Genomic DNA, 17,598 nt, shown 5'->3' on the forward strand with positions numbered 1-17,598 from the left:
TTCATGTACACCCATTATTTAGTCCTCACTTATAAGCGAGAACATACAGTATTTAATTTTCTGTTTCTGAATTAGTTTACTTAGGATAATAGCCTCCAGATACAGCAAAGGATATGATTTCATTCTTTTTTATGGTGGCACAGTATCCCATGGTAAGTGTGTGTGTGTGTGTGTGTGTGTGTGTGTGTGTGTGTGTGTGTGTGTAATAACACATTTTCTTCATGCAATCAACCTCAACCTCACTTTTAATAAAGATAAAAAATGTTTTATTTTCCTCTGAGTTTACCAAGATAAAACAAATTCTTCAAATACAATGAAAAGTAGCTGTCAGCACTGAGCTTTGCACTGGGGAGCTTTGCACTGGGGAGCTTTGCACTGCACCCTCTCTAGGATAGAGAGGACTGTGGTAAGTTTGGAAGGAGGGATCCATCCTGTCTCAGGCGATAGAAGATACTCAGTCTCAGCTGATTGTTGGGTTTGTCTCAGTTTGGGGAAATCTTTCAGTTTTCCGAAAGAATCTGCAAAATCTGTAGTGTGGATTTGTGTAATATTTTAAAGTAATATATTATTGATTATATAAATAATATATTATCTTTTAAATCTGTAGTTTGGATTTAATCCATACATCTGTAGGTTGATTATGCTATCTCCTGTTTTTCAAAGGTTTAGTACTGAACTCAGGTCTGGGGTCCACACTGTAGGGCTGAATGAAAGGCATTTAAACTTCCTTTCCTAGAGGAAACACTTTCTGTTATGGTGCTGGTGGGGCTCCCTGGGAAGAAAACACTGAGATGGAGATAAACATGTAAGAAGTTGACTAGGAAATGCTCTTGTTGATATAGGAGCTAAGAAGAAATTATTTAGGCAGATAGTGAGGGTAAGGAAGTCCTTGGTAAGGTTTCCCTTTTCATGAAAAGCACCCTCAAAATCATTTTCTTTTCTAAAAAGAGCAGCCTGTAAAATTGAGCTGCAGACATAGAAAGGCAAGCTAGAAGCTAGCAAGGGTGAATCCCAGCAGTTATGCCAATAGGAAAGGGGCTACCCGGGAACTAGGTATATTCAAAATGGCGGCTCTGTCTTCCCTTTTCTTTGCCAACTATGTGTACAATAAGGAGCAGGCAACATGGCCAGCCAGGTAGAGAAGCCATTTGCATAATATAATATTAGGGTGGGGTGGCCAGTTTCTTTGCTCACTATGTAAACGTCACACCTGATCCAACCAATCTTTGGGCCCTATGTGAATCAGACACCACCTCCTCAAGTCTAACTATAAAATCCTACAAACTTTGCCACAAAACCGGAAGTCCAACTCAGGCGCCCCTCTCTCTCACAGGAGAGAGAGCTATTCTTTTTTCTTTTTCTTTTGCCTATTAAACCTCTGCTCTTAAACTCACTTCTTGTGTGTCTGCATCCCCAATTTCCTTGGTGTGAAGCAACGAACCTCGGGTATTTACCCGACACAACAACACCGCTTCAGTGTGACCAAGACCAGTGGAAAGGAGGAGAAAGAAGCAATGTTGAGCAGAGGGAGAAGTTGAGCCATGTTGAAGTCTCAACAGAAGCTTTGGCCAACGCTTTGGGGAATTCTCGAGACGGAATTACCCTCTACTGCTAGCCCAAATTAGCGTGAGAGGACCTAGCCTTTACATTCTGACATCCGTCAGTCATGGGATGTAGGCTGTTCCAGGAATTGGGTGAGGCCTGGGGTGAGGTGTCTCTCTGCTGCTAAGGTAGTTCCCAAAGAGAGTGTCTGTTGGTAGCATCCCAGCAACTGGGATAACACATCTTTTATTCCTGGACCACCACATTCACCGTATATCAAGAGCTCAGAGAAGACCTGTTAAGGAGTAGTGTCCTCTTCTTTTCTGGGGTCCAGTGTTACATTTGGTTAGAAACACTGATTGCTTAGGAAGATTTCAAGGTGATGTATATGAGATTCTTATGATTTTTCTAGTCTCGTTGAAATAGAATGTACAGTACATTCTTTACTGAGAGTGGAACTTGGAATTGTACATAAAAACTTGAATAGAAGTTTGATATTATCTCCCTGAGGAGTACAGGCAGAGCTATCACACACACATAGAAACTTGATGGTCCCTGAACCAACCCACTCATTTAATAAATGAGGACTCCTAGGCACAGAGAAGTTGGATGAGTTGCCTACATTCAGATTTGGTGAATCCCTTATGGGCTGAAAACTGGAACCAGAATTCCTCACTCCATCCCGGGCTCTCCCTCTGCCATTCTGTGTTGCCTCAACCCTGCCCCATCCACCATGTTCGCCTTGCAATCTGGATTTTTAACACAAATCGCAACTGTGACTTCCACAGATACTAACGAGTTATATATTGTACATTCCCTAATGAGTATGAAGCAATTAAAGGATCATGCTGAAATAATGTATGGGCTGTGTCAAGACAAAAATGAGAAATTCGATTTGCATAGAGCACTATTGATTAGCATACTGTATCATCACTCTGAAAACCATTCAAGACGGCATTCAAGGAACTCTGAGATGAGAAGGAGATAGTGAGCTGTACAGTACGCAGAACATCTCTATTTGTGAGCCAACAAAAGCGTATCAGCAGCCCCAGCTGCCTCCAGCACCCCTCCCTGTTCCCTGAGCTCTACACTGACAGATCTAAATATGAAGAAGAAAAATGTCTCCGACAGGCTGTTATTTTGCTGCCTGAATTGTGTCAGGGAAGTGTAAATATAATCACATTTTATCCGCCAATCTGAAATGGATTTCAGAGGAAGGGATCACAATGTTAGGAGAAATCTTTTTCGTTGTAGCTTGCCTTGATTGAAAATAACTCCCTTGTTACCATCAGTAATGTGTTCAAGGGAGAAAAAAAACAGTGCAGTTCACGACAGAATTACTAGGCAATTCAATCAAAACCCCGCGCCTCGCTCTTCAGGTTATAAGGGAGACAGGTAAGTCCAAGATTTGCCTCTAGAGTGTGCGGATGGTTCTGAAAAATCTTCATTTAGACATCTGCATCTCCAGTGGTTACACTGATAACCATGGCAGAAACAAGAGTTTTGGCTAGGCACGGTGGCTCACATCTGTAATCCCAGTACTTTGGGAGCCTGAGGCAGGAGGATCACTTGAAACCAGGAGTTCGAGCCCAGCCAGGGCAATATAATGTGACCTTGTCTCTACAAAAGCTAAACAAAATTAGCTGACCATGGTGGTGTGTGCCTATGGTCCCTGCTACTCAGGAGGCTGAGGTGGGAGGATCACTTGAGCCTGGGAGGTTGAGGCTGCAGTGAGCCATGACCACACCACTGCACTCCAGCCTGGGCAACAGAGTGAGATCCTGTCTCAAAAAGAAAGAAAGAAGGAAAGAAACACCAACTTCTCCTAAAGCAGCCATTTAATTCCTTGGCTTGGCCATTTCTTTGCCCTTTTAGGAGAGCTTTTAATTCCAGAGCAGGATAAACAGACTCTTTCGTCTTCCCCCTGAGTCCTAAACACACTGAATTTATAGCCTAATCATTACTTTTGTCTTACTTTTCTGTTAATGAATATATATAGAATTGCCAGTTGGACTTTTCTTTCTTTCTTCCTTCCTTCCTTTCTTTCCTTCTTTCTCTCTCTCTCTCCCTCCTTCCCTCCCTCCCTCCTTCCCTCCCTCTATCCTTCTCCTTCTCCCTCTCTCTCACTTGCTTTCTTCTTTATTTTTATGTATTTATTTATTTATTTATTTTGAGACAGGGTCTCTCTCTGTCACCCAGGCTGGAGTGCAGTGGCACAATCCTAGCTCACCACAACCTCAAACTCCTGGATTCAAGTGATCCTCCCACCTCAGCCTCCCAGGTAGATGAGACTATAGGCTTGCACCACCATGCCAGGACTAACTCTTTTTTTCACTTTTGGGGAGATGGAGGTCTTACTAAGTTGCCCAGGCTAGCCTCAAACTCCTGGCTCAAGTGATCCTCCCACCTTGGCCTCCCAAAAATGCTGGGATGACAGACATGTGCCATTGCCCTCAGCCAACAACTTCTTTTCCACATCAGATAGTCAGGATGAGTTGAGATAATTTGATTACAAAGCAGAGACACCAGATATTTAATTGGACATGCATCCTTAGTGTGTGTGTGTGTGTGTGTGTGTGTGTGTGTGTCTATGAAATATTCATATATTAATTCAATTTAAAATCAGTCATAAGCAGATTCTCAGCCTTGCACCCCGTCTCCACTGCCATAGCCCTTAGAGTGTATAAACTGACCCCCAAAGAACAAGCTCCCCTTTAAGGAGGAGAAAATACAAGAAGAAGCATTGAAGCTGTCCCCAGGGCAGCCAGCTCCCGGAGATCACACAGTCTGTTCCAGACTGTTCACTGTTGTCATAGCACATGTAATGTTGCTTGAATTAAGAGCAGAGGAAAGCTGCAAAGATCACCTCAGGTGTCTGCCAATAATGTGACTTGACATTTTAAGCTGGTCTCCTGTTACTTTTGCTCTTTTCACCGAGAAATAGCCACGTGACACCTCCTCAAAATTGTCAAGACATCAATGTAAACCTTATCCTCCCTGCTCGGGCATTCAAAGAGGAGGAAAAGCAGAAATAGTCACTACACGGTTACATTCTTGGGTAAAATTACTTATCTAAATTTAGAACTAGGCCAGGCTTTGAGGCTTGCCCTTCATTCGAGGTCTAACGCATGAAAGACCTTGTGTTGGGCAATTCTGCAGGCTTGCTTAGAAGGGGGCATTTAATCCAATTTGATCTCCAGTGAATGCATCAGGGGTTGAATCTCTGCTGCTGGGGGAACCACGCCGACCGCCCTCTGGTTTCCAGGCACTTTGAGAAAGATTCTTTTTGATGTCAGTGGGAGCTCTGTTTCCAAAAAGAAGCGATGACACAAGAAACTGCATAAAGAAATGGAGAGCCGGGGTCTGGTTTTGAGAACATTTCTCCCCTGGTTTGTCAGCCAATCATCCCCACTGCGCTGAGGGCAGGAGCGAACACATTCCATGGAAAGCACTGGGTCAGGATGGGTGGGGGGCATTTTCTTATGATGAGAGAATTGGGATATTTAGCCTGTATATTTTAAGGCCAAATCCCTTCCAGCAGGAAACAATTAGTAAAGTCATCACTTGAGGCCATGCTGATTTTTGAATCATCTCAGCTACTGCTCTAATGAAAAAAAAAAAAAAAAAAAAAGAGCAAGTAATAGAAGTCACAAAGTCATTAGTGTCCATCAGTAAAAGAAAGTGAATCTGAGGCCGGGCACAGTGGCTCACGCCTGTAATCCCAGCACTTTGGGAGGCTGAGGCAGGCGGATCACCTGAGGTCAGGAGTTCGAGACTAGACTGGCCAACATGGTGAAACCCCGTCTCTACCAAAAATACAAAAAAATTAGTCAGGCATGGCAGCAGGCACCTGTAATCCCAGCTACTTGGGAGGCTGAGGCAGGAGAATCCCTTGAACCCGGGAGGCAGAGGTTGTGTGAGCCGAGATCGCGTCACTGCACTCCAGCCTGGGCAATAAGAGTGAAACTCCATCTCAAAAAAAAAAAAAAAAAAGCTAATTTGAATTTCAAAGCCTCTTCTTTTTTATCCTGAGCTGCACTCTTTTTCCTCCTGCTACAGACAGTCATAATCAAGTCTCTAGGTAGGACTTCAATCAATAAATGATTATTCTTCACAATGTCATCATAAGTGGAACCTCAGTGTTTTCAAGATTCTCTCATTCATCATTTGCTCAAGGTGTATCAGTTAGCTTTTGCTGCCTAATAACTAGCCCCATTTTGTAGATTAAAAACTCTGCCATTCATCGCTTATATAGGTGGGCAATTGGGGTTGGGATGAGCTGGATGCTTCCTCTGTTGTTGTGGTCTCATTCAAATGTTTATGGTCAGCAGACGATCACGGCTTCGCTGAAATAACTAGGTATTGGCTAAGAGAACAGGATAACTGGGCCATACATCCTCACCATCCAGAAGGCTAGCCCAGGCTGGTTCACAAGTTGGTGATTGCAGGATTTGTAAGCTGCAAGCGCTCTTCAGGCCTAGGAATGAAACATAAACAGGGGCTGCTAGGCACTATGGCTCATGCCTGTAATCCCAGCACTTTGGGAGGCTGAGAAAGGAGAATGGGTTAAGGCCAGGAGTTCAAGGCAGGCCTGGGCAACGTAGTGATACAGTGATACCCATCTCTACAAAAAAAAAAAGTTTAAGTAGCTAGGCATGGTGGTGCATACCTGTAGTCCTAGCTACTTAGGAGGCTGAAGTGGGAAGGTTGCTTGAGCCCAAGAGGTGGAGGCTGCAGTGAGCTGTGATTGCACCACTGCACTGCAACCTAGGTGACAGAGCAAGACCCTGTCTCCATTAAAAGACAAACAAACAAAAAACAGGGTCATTTCCACCACATTCTAAGTAAATCAAAGGCCGGGCGTGGTGGCTCATGTCTGTAATCCCAGCACATTGGGAGGCCAAGGAGGGTGGATCACCTGAGGTCAGAAATTCAAGACCAGCTTGGCCGACATGGTGAAACCCCATCTCTACTAAAAATACAAAAAAGTTAGCCAGATGTGATGTCTCACGTCTGTAATCCCAGCTACTCAGGAGGCTGAGGCTGGAGAATCACTTGAAACTGAGAGGTGGAGGTTGCAGTGAGCCAGGATGGCACCACTGCACTCCAGCCTGGGAGACAGTGAGACTGTCTCAAAAACAAAGAAACAACAAACAAAAACAAGCAAACAAACAAAAAAACTAAGTGAATCAAAAGGCTAACCTGATTCAAAGACTGGAGAAGTAGACCCAGTTCCTTGATGGCAGAAGCTGTACTATATTGCAGTAAATTTTGTTATCTACCATACAAGGTTTGCTGGGGCTAATGTTTTCATACTGTGTAGGTGTAGCCAAGAGTTGCTAATGAGCAGGAACCAGATCCAACCTGAGCTTCTGTTTCTGATACTTACCTAGACCAGGAGAGAAAGGGATTAGGCAACTCAGTGTTATTGAATAAAGGCAAGTGGAGAGTTTAAAAGTATACATCTTTTAATAGAGATTTGGTGCTAGAAATATGAACACAGAAAATGTCATGAATCTGAGTAATTTTGCACACTCATGTTAAAGTAGAGAGGGCCACTAAGTCCCCTATCAGGGTCCTCTGCTGCTTCCCTTTCTGCCTCCAGATGGCGGGGACCCTTTTAGGACTTCACCATCTATAATCACTGTGCTTTGGGAAGCAGAGGCAGGGGAATTACATGAGGCCAGCAGCTTGAGACCAGCCTGAGCAAGATAGTGAGACCCCATCTCTACAAAAATAAACATACAAAAATTAACCAAGTGTGGTGTTGGTCACTTGTAGTCTCAGCTACTTGGGAGGTTGAGGTGGGAGGATCGCTTGAGCCTGGGAGTTCAAGGCAGCAGTGAGCTATGATAGTGCCATTGCATGCCAGCCTGGGGGACAGAGCAAGATCCTGTCTCTTTAAAAAAAAAAAAAAAAAAGTAAAGAAAACCTTTTTTTTTGAATACCTGGAACCTCCCCTTAGACTATGGGTCTGAAACTGTGTTTCCCCTTTGATGTCTAAAAGGAAAATGTTCCTCCTACTTGAGACCACACGCACTTACCCTCCCTGCAGGCTTTTATGGGATAACCATGTAGGAAACCAAAGCATTAACACCTAGACAAGAATGACTCACATATAACAAAAGGGATTATTTTCTCCTTGCAAACATTTTCCAGAGAAGTGCTTCCCTGATTTCCCCTCTGGAGAAGTGTTTATGACCTGGTTGAAGAAATCCAACAAGGAAGTCAGTAAAATTTGCCTTTAATACCCCCAGCTTTCTCTTTCTGCATCCTATTTTTTGTTTATTCTCCTCAGGTCAACACTGCCTGATTTTGAGAAACCCTGTGTGTCTGCTTTTGCCTGAGTTTTCAGCCCTTGGCAAGAACAACTTACCAGGTATTTATGCCTTCATGGGCTTACCTAACTGTGCTACCTTTTCAGAGGTATTTGCAGTATTTGTATGTTAAACCTGATCTCTAATATAAAGTATAAGCGTTTTTTGTGTTTATTTTTCTTTTTGTTTTGAGACAATGTTGCTCTGTCCCACAGGCTGGAGTGCAGTGATGTGATCATAGCTCACTGCAGCCTTTTCCCCTTGAGCTAAAACAATCCTCCCACCTCAGTCTCCTGAGTAACTTAGACTACAGGTGCATCCCACCACCCTAGGCTATTTTTTTTAATTGTTATTATTTTAGAAATGGGATATTGCTGTATTGTCCAGGCTGGTCTCAAACTCCTGGGCTCAAGCGATCCTCCCACCTCAGCCTCCCAAAGTGCTGGGATTACAGGCATGAGCCACTGTGCTAGACCAAAATATAAGGTTTTATTATCTGTGAAACAAAAGCACAGAATCACTTTAAATATTGTAAAGTACCTATGAAAGATATAAATTAGTTTTGGATTGAAAATGAATTGCACTTAAGCAGAAAAATGTGTAACCGCAGAGACTATTTCTCAATAATTCATTAAATTGAACCTTCTTATAATTTGGTTATTTGCCTCTGGGTGAGGTCACACCAAAGTCTCATAACCTTCCAAGCTGCCTTCTCTTCAACCCTAATTTCCTCCCTTCCTTAGATTTTTCTATCCAGAACCTGTGCAGGTGTCTTACAATATGACTCCATTGTGTATTTGTCAGTGGTTCTGAGGTTGTTACAGGACTGCCAGATGGGTATGCCTACTGCACAGCAACATGCCAACACACCAAGACAGCAGGGTTTGCAGCAGAGAAAGAGTTTAATAATTACAAGCCTGCCAAATGAGGAAGTGGGAGGAATTCTTGAGCCTCAAATCCATTTCACTGGGCTTCAGTGTTTAAGGAAATCATGGAAGGTAAGGAGCTGGAAAATTGGGATTGTTGATTGGTTGAGATAAGGGGGATGAAATTATCAGGATGTGGAAAACGCATTCTTCCATGAGTCAGTTTCTTGTGGGGCCTGCAGACCAGCTGGTATCAGTAGTGTAGGGTAGATTTGTTGGTATGCAGAACCTAAAGGAGAAACTCAAACGGAGAGTTTATCATCTCATAATGTCTTTGATTTTATCTATAGAACAAATAAAGAGTCTTGGGATAAATAGCATTCAGCTAAAGGAAGTGTAACCAAGGGCAAGCTGTCTTAACAAGGACTACTGATTGTACTGCACACCTAGCTCAACTTTATTTTTCTCTTCTTAATCAACTTTATAAAATTTTAGTTCAAGGGAAGACCCTCAGCCTCTTTTCTGAACCAGTGCATCCTCAAGGGTTCTCATTGTTCTTCTGGCTGTAGTTGGAGCACTTTCTGAAGACGAAACTGCTGGTCAAGGTGGAGGAGGAGATAGCCTTGACAGCCTGGCCCATGGCAGCATGACACGATCATCTTTGTTCTTGAAAAATGTCCCTGAAACGTCACTGTTGAGGAGCACAGAAAGGGAAACAGACAGTGAATATGGCTGACAACCAAAATGAGTGAGTGAGGCATAAGTCTCCATCATCAAGGTTTTTTGGGGGAGTGGTTTTTTTTGTTTTATTTATTTATTTATTTAAGACAGAGTCTCATTCTGTCATCCAGGCTGGAGGGCAGTGGTGCAATCTTGGCTCACTACAACCTCCTCCTCCTAGGTTCAAGTGATTGTCACGCCTTAGCCTCCTGAGTGACTGGGATTACAGGTGCACACCACTATACCTGGCTAATTTTTGTATTTTTAGTATAGACGGGGTTTCACCATGTTGACCAGGCTGGTCTCAAACTCCTGACCTCAAGTGATCCATCTGCCTAGGCTTCCCAAAGTGCTGGGATTATAGGCATGAGCCACCACACCCTGCCTTGATCATTAAGGTTTATCAAGCCACTTCAGGGCACGTCCGAGAAAAACATGAGACACAGATACATCTGTGGCTGTTCTTCAGAAAAGGTTTTCGGTAGGGAGGTTAGTAATCTTTTTTTTTTTCTCGAGACTGAGTCTCACTCTATTGCCCAAGCCGGAGTGCAGTGGCGATCTCAGCTCACTGCAACCTCCTTCTCCCGGGTTCAAGCAAGTCTTGTGCCTCAGCCTCCTGAGTAGCTGGGATTATGGGTGCCTGCCACCATGCCCAGCTAATTTTTGTATTTTTAGTATAGACAGGGTTTCACCATGTTGGCCAGGCTGGTCTTGAACCCCTGACCTCAAGGGATCCACCCGCCTCAGCCTCCCAAAGTGCTGGGATAACGGGTATGAACCAGCACGCCCAGACAGGAGGTTGGTATTTATAGATTTCCTTAAAGAACAGGGGATGGAAGAGAGGCAGGCAGGCAGCGGATAGCTACATTCCTGAGAGAATTTAGTTACTGTCTAGTGAATCTACATTTTACATAAGATAATGTGAATGTCCAGAGAGAAAAAGGGGAATAAAGGAAGAGTCAGTTATACAGACCTCTCCGGGTAGATGGAAGGAAGGAATCAACTTTGTTCTGCACCTGGGAAGATGAGCTTGTAATCAACATTATCAGTGTGGAGTGTTAGGAGCTAGAATTAGGTTGCAGATCTAAAGTTACAGTTGGTTTGTCCTTGTTTATGGGAGGCCAGCAAAGAATTTGCTTACGGGCTGGGCACGGTCGCTCACGCCTATAATCCCAGCACTTTGGGAGGCCTAGGCATGTGGATCATGAGGTCAGGAGATCGAGACCATCCTGGCTAACATGGTGAAACTCCGTCTCTATTAAAAATACAAAAAATTAGCCAGGCGTGGTAGCACATGCCTGTAATCCCAGCTACCCGGGAGGCTGAGGCAGGAGAGTCAGTTGAACCTGGGAGACGGAGCTTGCAGTGAGCTGAGATGGTGCCACCACACTCCAGCCTGGGTGACAGAGCAAGACTCCAAAAAGAAGGAAGGAAGGAAGGAAGGAAGGAAGGAAGGAAGGAAGGAAGGAAGGAAGGAAGGAAGGAAGGAAGGAAGGAAGGAAGGAAGGAAGGAAGGAGAGAGAGAGAGAGAGAAAGAGAGAGAGACAGAAAGAAAGAAAGAAAAGAAAGAAAGAAAGAAAGAAAGAAAAGAAAGAAAGAAAGTAAAAGAAAGAAAGAAAGAAAGAAAGAAAGAAAGAAAGAAAGAAAGAAAGAAAGAAAGAAAGAAAGAAAGAAAGAAAGAAAGAGAAAGAATTTGCTTATGAATGACATGGAGGCTGTCCTTCCCAGATGCCTTAGGTCTTTTACCTCTCCATGGGCAACCTGGCTGATGCATAATGTTAGTGACAGGTATTCATCTGGAAGAGGGTGTTGCAATGACCTTCCCTTTTGCTTAAGTAGTTTGCGGGACCCTGAGATTTTTATTTCCCTTTACTTGACTAAGATAGAACAGTAAACAAACAAAACCGACAAACACACCCAGCATTGTTGCTTTAGTTCATGTTAGGCTGGTCTCTTCACTGTTCACCGTATTCCATACTTTCCCTGCTGCCAACCTTCCCCTATATTCATTAAAGAAAGGAAGACAGAAAGATGGAAGAAGACACACAGCATGTTGAACTATGATTGACTCATCATTGCTCACTGGAGCCTTGTGGGAAGAGGATGGATGATCCGCCAGTGAGCAAGCAGGCTCAGATGGAGCTGAGGGTCCCCAGATCATCCAAGGTCAGCTTGACTCCACTGTCCCGTCATTACCCCATTTGCTTCCTAGAGAGTTTAGAAAACTGAAGATTTTTTCTAAAGACAGGAAATTAGAATTGAAACAATCATTGGAGCTATGCAGCTCAACTCCCTTGGTTTTAAAGATTAAAAAAAAAAAAAAAAATCCTGACTGGTACATCGATGTATTAGTTTTCCATTGCTGCTATAACAAATTAAAGCCATAAGAACATCTTAACGGCTTAAAGCAATGCAGAATTATCTTACAGTTCTGGAGGTCAAAAATCCAAAAGACTAAAACTGAGGTGTCAGCAGGGGTTGTCATCTCTGAGGGTTCTCAGGGAAAGTACATTTTCTAGCCTTTTGCAATTTCTGGAGGTCTCCACATTCCTTGACTGATGATCCCCATGGAGGCTACAGGTTCTCATCTCCCTAAATGTTTGCTGAAATTTCACTGGCGTGAAATAGGCTGGTTAATAGGAGAAAGGAATACAAGTTCATTCAATGTGTATATACAGAGCCTTCAGAATGAACACTCAATCCAACAGTAAGAAACAGAAGCTTCTATTTGAAAGAATGCAGAACCAGTGAAGCCAGAAGCAGGTTATGTTGAAAAATCAGGTTTAGTGGCAAGACAGGTATGAGAAAGAGAGAAATGAAGAGGCCTGGCTAGCAAAGGTGGTCTTGTTACATAGATGAAGTCTCCCTCAGAGAGAATAGATGGTTAAGGTTTCTTTCCAGATTTTTTTTCCACTTTTATTTTAGATTCAAGGGTACATGTGCAGATTTATTACAAGGGTATATTGCATGATGCTGAAGTTTGGAGTACAGTTAAACCCATCACCCAGGAAGTGAGCATAGCACCCAATAGGTACTTTTTATTTATTTTATTTTATTTCATTTTTGAGACACAGTTTCACTCTGCTGCCCAGGCTGGAGTACAGTGGCACCATCTCGGCTCACTGTAACCTCTGCCTCCTGGGTTCAAGTGATTCTCGTGCCTGAGCCTCTTGAGTAGGTGGGATTACAGGTGCGCACCACCACACCCAGCTGATTTTTGTATTACTAGTAGAGATGGAGTTTTGCCATGTTGGCCAGGCTGGTCTCCAACTCCTGACCTCAAGTGATCTGCCCACCTCAGCTTCCCAAAGTGCTGAGATTACAGGCATGAGCCACCATGCCTGGCCCCAATAGGTACTTTTAATTTTATTTTATCTTTTTGAGATGGGGTGTCACTCTGTCACCCAGGCTGAAGTGCAGTGGCGTGATCTCAGCTCACTGCAACCTCCACCTCCCAGGTTCATGCCATTCTTCTGCCTCAGCCTCCTGAGTAGCTGGGACTGCAGGCACCCACCACCACGCCTGGCTAATTTTTTGTATTTTTAGTAAAGATGGAGTTTCACCGTGCTAGCCAGGATGGTCTCAATCTCCTGACCTCATGACCCACCTGCCTTGGCCTCCCAAAGTGCTGGGATTACAGGTGTGAGCCACATGCCCGGCCCCTAATAGATGCTTTTTAAAACTTTGCCCCCTCCCTTCCTCTCCCTTCTTGTAGTCCCCAGTGTCTATCATTCCCATTTTTATGTCTGTGTGTACTCAATGCTTACCTTCCATTTATAAGTGAGAACCTGCAGTATTTGGTTTTCTGTTTCTGAGTTAATTTGCTTAAGATAATGGTTCCCTGGGTCAGGTGTGGTAGCTCATACCTGTAATCGCAGCACTTTGGGAGGCTGAGGTGAGTGGATCACAAGGTCAGGAGTTTGAGACCAGCTTGGCCAATATGGTGAAACCCCATCTCTACTAAAAATACAAAAATTAGCCGGGTGTGGTGGCACACACCTGCAGTCCCAGCTACTCGGGAGGCTGAGGCAGAAGAATTGCTTGAACCAGGGAGGTGGAGGTTGCAGTGAGCCGAGACCACACCACTGCACTCTAGCCTGGGTGACAGAGCAAGACTCTGTCTCAAAAAAAAAAAAAAAAAAAAAAGATAATGGCCTCCAGCTGCATCTGTGTTGCTGCAAAGGATACCATTCTTTTTATGCCTGCATAGTATTCCAAGTGTATATGTACCACATTTTTAAAAATCTAATCCACTGCTGATGGACGCCTAGGTTTATTTTGTGTCTTTTATTCTGATACTGGTTCTTCTGCCTCCCTCTGCCCCATGGGGGAAAAAAAACCCACCCTTATCTTTTTTTTTTTTTTTTTTTTTTTTTTTTTTTTTTTTTTGAGACAGAGTTGCTCTGTAACCAGGCTGGAGTGCAATGGCATGGTCTCAGCTCACTGCAACCTCCACCTTCTGGGTTCAAGCAATTCTCCATTGGGACAGGCATGTGCCACCACGCCTGGCTAATTTTTTGTATTTTTAGTACAGACGAGGTTTCACCATGTTAGCCTTGATCTCCTGACCTTGTGATCCACCCACCTCAGCCTCCCAAAGTGCTGGGATTACAGACGTGAGCCACCACACCTGGTCAAAAACCCTTACCTTTTTAACAGCTGAGTCCATCCAGATAATCCAGTAGGACCTCCTTATCTCAAGGTCAACACATTAGAAGCTTTAATTCCGTTTTTGCCATGCAATCCAACATATTCACAGGTTCTGAGGTCTAGGGTGTGGACATCATTGGGGAACCATTATGCTGTTGATCACAGCTGGTCAGTTTAAGTTGATAAGCAAGAGGGTAATAGTAGCTTAAAACAATAGCCGGGCAAGTTTCAGGCCTTTAGAGTCATGAGATGTTCCCTATAGAAACTAAATATAACATCTTCACACATATCCCTGAATTGTTTTTCAGAAATCCAGCCCCCCACCAAATGAGTCCACTGGCACATAGACCTCAGATAAGGGGAAACTGAGGACTGAAATCTGGCCCCTGCTCTTGGTTCTACATTTCTTCCTGTAAGACCTGGAAGAAGTCACACCCGTGAGCCAGAGCTAACATTCTTCTCTGCTCATCCCAAATCCATAGACAAAGCTTGGCCTCCAGAACCAATGGCAGATCAGAAAATCTTTGACTCCTGCTGTGATCTATGGGCCTCTGCTTTAAGACATCCTGCCCCTTTAAGCCAAAACTGATGTGTAAACTCCATGGATTGAGTTATGATTTTGCCAGTAACTTCTGTTTTCCTGAAATTTACCCCTGCCTTTAAAATCCCTTATCTGCAAGTTCTCAGTGGAGAGGTCAGGATTTAAGCATTAGCCACCTGGTCCTGCTTGCTGGGCACTCTGCAAATATCTACATTTTTTTCTATGGCTGCAAAGCCTCAGTGTGGATACGTGGTCTTACTGCGCCAGGTAAACAGCCCCCAGTATGGATCTATAATAGTCTTGTTGAAACTGAAGGAGCTCTTTTACACAGGGATGGAGCTACGGTAAGAAAGGGGTTCCTTTAAATGACCCTATACTCGTCCATTCAATGTGTGTCTCCGCACTCCTGAAATCTCTTAAATACCTCCGAGAAGCCAGTTTTAAGAATTCAACAGCAATGGGCAGCCCACTCAGTGGACTGAAGGCAAGAAAGCGGTCTTTATAAAAGAGTGCAGAGATAGCTTAAGGTCATTCCAAAGGGAGATGTCAAACCATCTTCTGTGGCCTTGACTCCTCCCTGGAGAGGAAATGGTAATGAGTAGCCACAACTGCTAGAAGGGAAAATAATCACCTGATTTCTCTGTTGCCCTCTAGATAGCCTTCTTCTGCAGGTGCTCTGCCACCCAGGCATGATGAATAGCGTTGCTGTTCTCATGATTCACTCCTCTCCTAGCCTCAACCTTCGGCACGTGATTTTCCAGTTCCTCCCCGCTCCACTTCGAGTAGAGTATCTGTCCTGCCCCATCGATAGAGGGCATGACCATGTAAATTGCTTTGGTCTATGTGCTATTAGCAGACATATGCAAACAAGAGCTGGAAACATACATGTGTAGTTGAACTTTCCCTCTTGCATTTCCACTACGGCCACGGAAACATGTTCGGAATAGCCTGTAGCTGATCCAAGGAGGATGACAGCTAAGTAAGGCAACAGAAGCAAATCTACAACTTGGAGCCAAGATCAGCCAGGCTGAGTCCAGATCAGCTGACCCCAAGCCAAGTCCAGGCATGTGAAAAAGAATAAGTGATTGTTGCTGAAAGTCACTGAATTATGAGATATTTTCTTACATGGCGTTATTGTTGCAATTTGCTGATTGATGCATAAGGGTAAGCAGAATGTCCCCTGGTACAAATCTTGAGAGCAGTAATACATATTCAAAGAAGAGCTTTGAAGTATCAGAGGAAGATTTTTTTCAGAACATAGGGCAATCTGTCCTGAAACATCAGCACAGAAAACTGTGCTGAAAAAGTCTTATTAACTAGAAAACGTCAGTGCTGACTTAACTCAGTGACTTTAAAGACCTAGGGTCATGCTTTCTTTAAAGCCAGCAAGCTCTGCTCTGCTTTTGACCCCTGCTGGACTGAGTTATTTTGAATCTGTTCTTGTGACTCTGGGGCTTAAAATAGTCACTGCTGAGCCATCTGTCTTGGGATCCATCTCACTTCTGAAAGGTATAGCAGCTGTGGCTGAATTGAAAGCAGCTCCTGTTAAGAAAGTGAACAATCTCTCGGCTTTTCTCCATCCTACGAGTGTGCCCAAGGGAGAAAATAAAATAGAGGGCATTTGGCTGTCAAAGAAGGATAAGAGCTTAAGAAATGAACCTGGGAGATGCTGGGCAGATAGCAAAGGAGAACTGGGACAGCTGCCAGAGGGCCTGGAAAGGAGCCAGGTTAAATAAAGTTCAGACAAAGATGCTGCCAGCTGGAAGTGGTGAGGGAGAATGGCCCAGGGCATGGCTGTGTAATAGCAGAGCAGCAAGTTGTGGTAGGAAAGGGTGTGGGGGTCAGGAGACAGAGGTCTCCAGCCAACGACTCAACTTAAGCACCGACATTGTCACTGTGTGACCCTCTGCAACTCTGTGCAACTCTCAGCCTCAGCTTTTCCACCCTTAATGTGGAGTTAATAATATTGATCTCAGGTGGCAAGAGTCCATCAGGATAATTCAAACAGGAACCAGATAAACTGTAGAAACCTAAGTGAAAAAGTCATCAATCACACACAGGTGAAGATGATCATTTCAACAAGGCTAATACTAGGATCTGTCATTTTACTGTTTCATGGTATATTTCCAGTACTTAGTGCACTATATAATATAATATATATATTATATACAATATAGTATATATTATACATACAAGACCATCTTCTATATACAGCATGTACAGCTGTATATACAGTCTTGTATATACAGCAAGACTGTCTCAAAAATGAATTATTTATTGACTTTATGATATATTATAAAAATAGATAAAATATAATATTCTAGTAATAGATAATATATAATACATATTTTATAGTAATATATAATCATTATATTAGTGTATGTAATATATTATAATAATCTATAATATATTATGTAATAGATAATCTATAATTATATTATGTATATAATATATAATAATTATATTACCTTATATAATATAATATACAATAATAATTATATTATTTTATATAATATACAACAATAATTACATTATTTATATACTATATAATAATCAAATTATTTTATATACTATATAATAATTAAATTATTTTATATACTATATAATAATTATATTATTTCATATCATATGTAATAATTATATTATTTCATATCATATACAATAATTATATTATTTCAGATCATATATAATTATATTATTTCAGATAATATATAATTATATTATTTCAGATAATATAATAATTATATTATTTCAGATAATATATATTATATATAATTATATAATATATAATAATGTATTATACGTATTTGGCATATACACACATGCTGGAGAAACCCACACTCACTCAATAATTTCATTATTCAATCAGTAATGCCATTAACACACGTACCAATCAATCTTATTTATGTTCCTGGAAAAGTAAGAGATAGCTGTTGTCTTTATCTGGAGAGCTCCTGAAGTT

General features: G+C 42.6%; 2 long non-coding RNA genes across 2 annotated transcripts; one reads left to right on the forward strand and one right to left on the reverse strand.

Annotated features, from left to right (window-relative positions):
• Nucleotides 1-2,383: 2,383 nt before the first annotated feature.
• LOC105466349 (uncharacterized) lies at nucleotides 2,384-12,042 on the forward strand. Its single transcript, XR_978145.2, has 4 exons — nucleotides 2,384-2,937; nucleotides 7,841-7,921; nucleotides 8,664-9,473; nucleotides 11,461-12,042. It is a non-coding gene; the product is annotated as an uncharacterized lncRNA (long non-coding RNA).
• On the reverse strand, nucleotides 9,290-17,576 carry LOC139362950 (uncharacterized). The gene is made up of 3 exons (XR_011622611.1): nucleotides 17,527-17,576; nucleotides 15,268-16,666; nucleotides 9,290-9,416 (listed from the first exon to the last, which is right to left on the reverse strand). It is a non-coding gene; the product is annotated as an uncharacterized lncRNA (long non-coding RNA).
• Nucleotides 17,577-17,598: the final 22 nt, after the last annotated feature.

The sequence above is a fragment of the Macaca nemestrina genome, chromosome 4 (genome assembly GCF_043159975.1).
Source record: "Macaca nemestrina isolate mMacNem1 chromosome 4, mMacNem.hap1, whole genome shotgun sequence".
In the NCBI taxonomy this organism is placed as follows: Eukaryota; Metazoa; Chordata; class Mammalia; order Primates; family Cercopithecidae; genus Macaca; species Macaca nemestrina.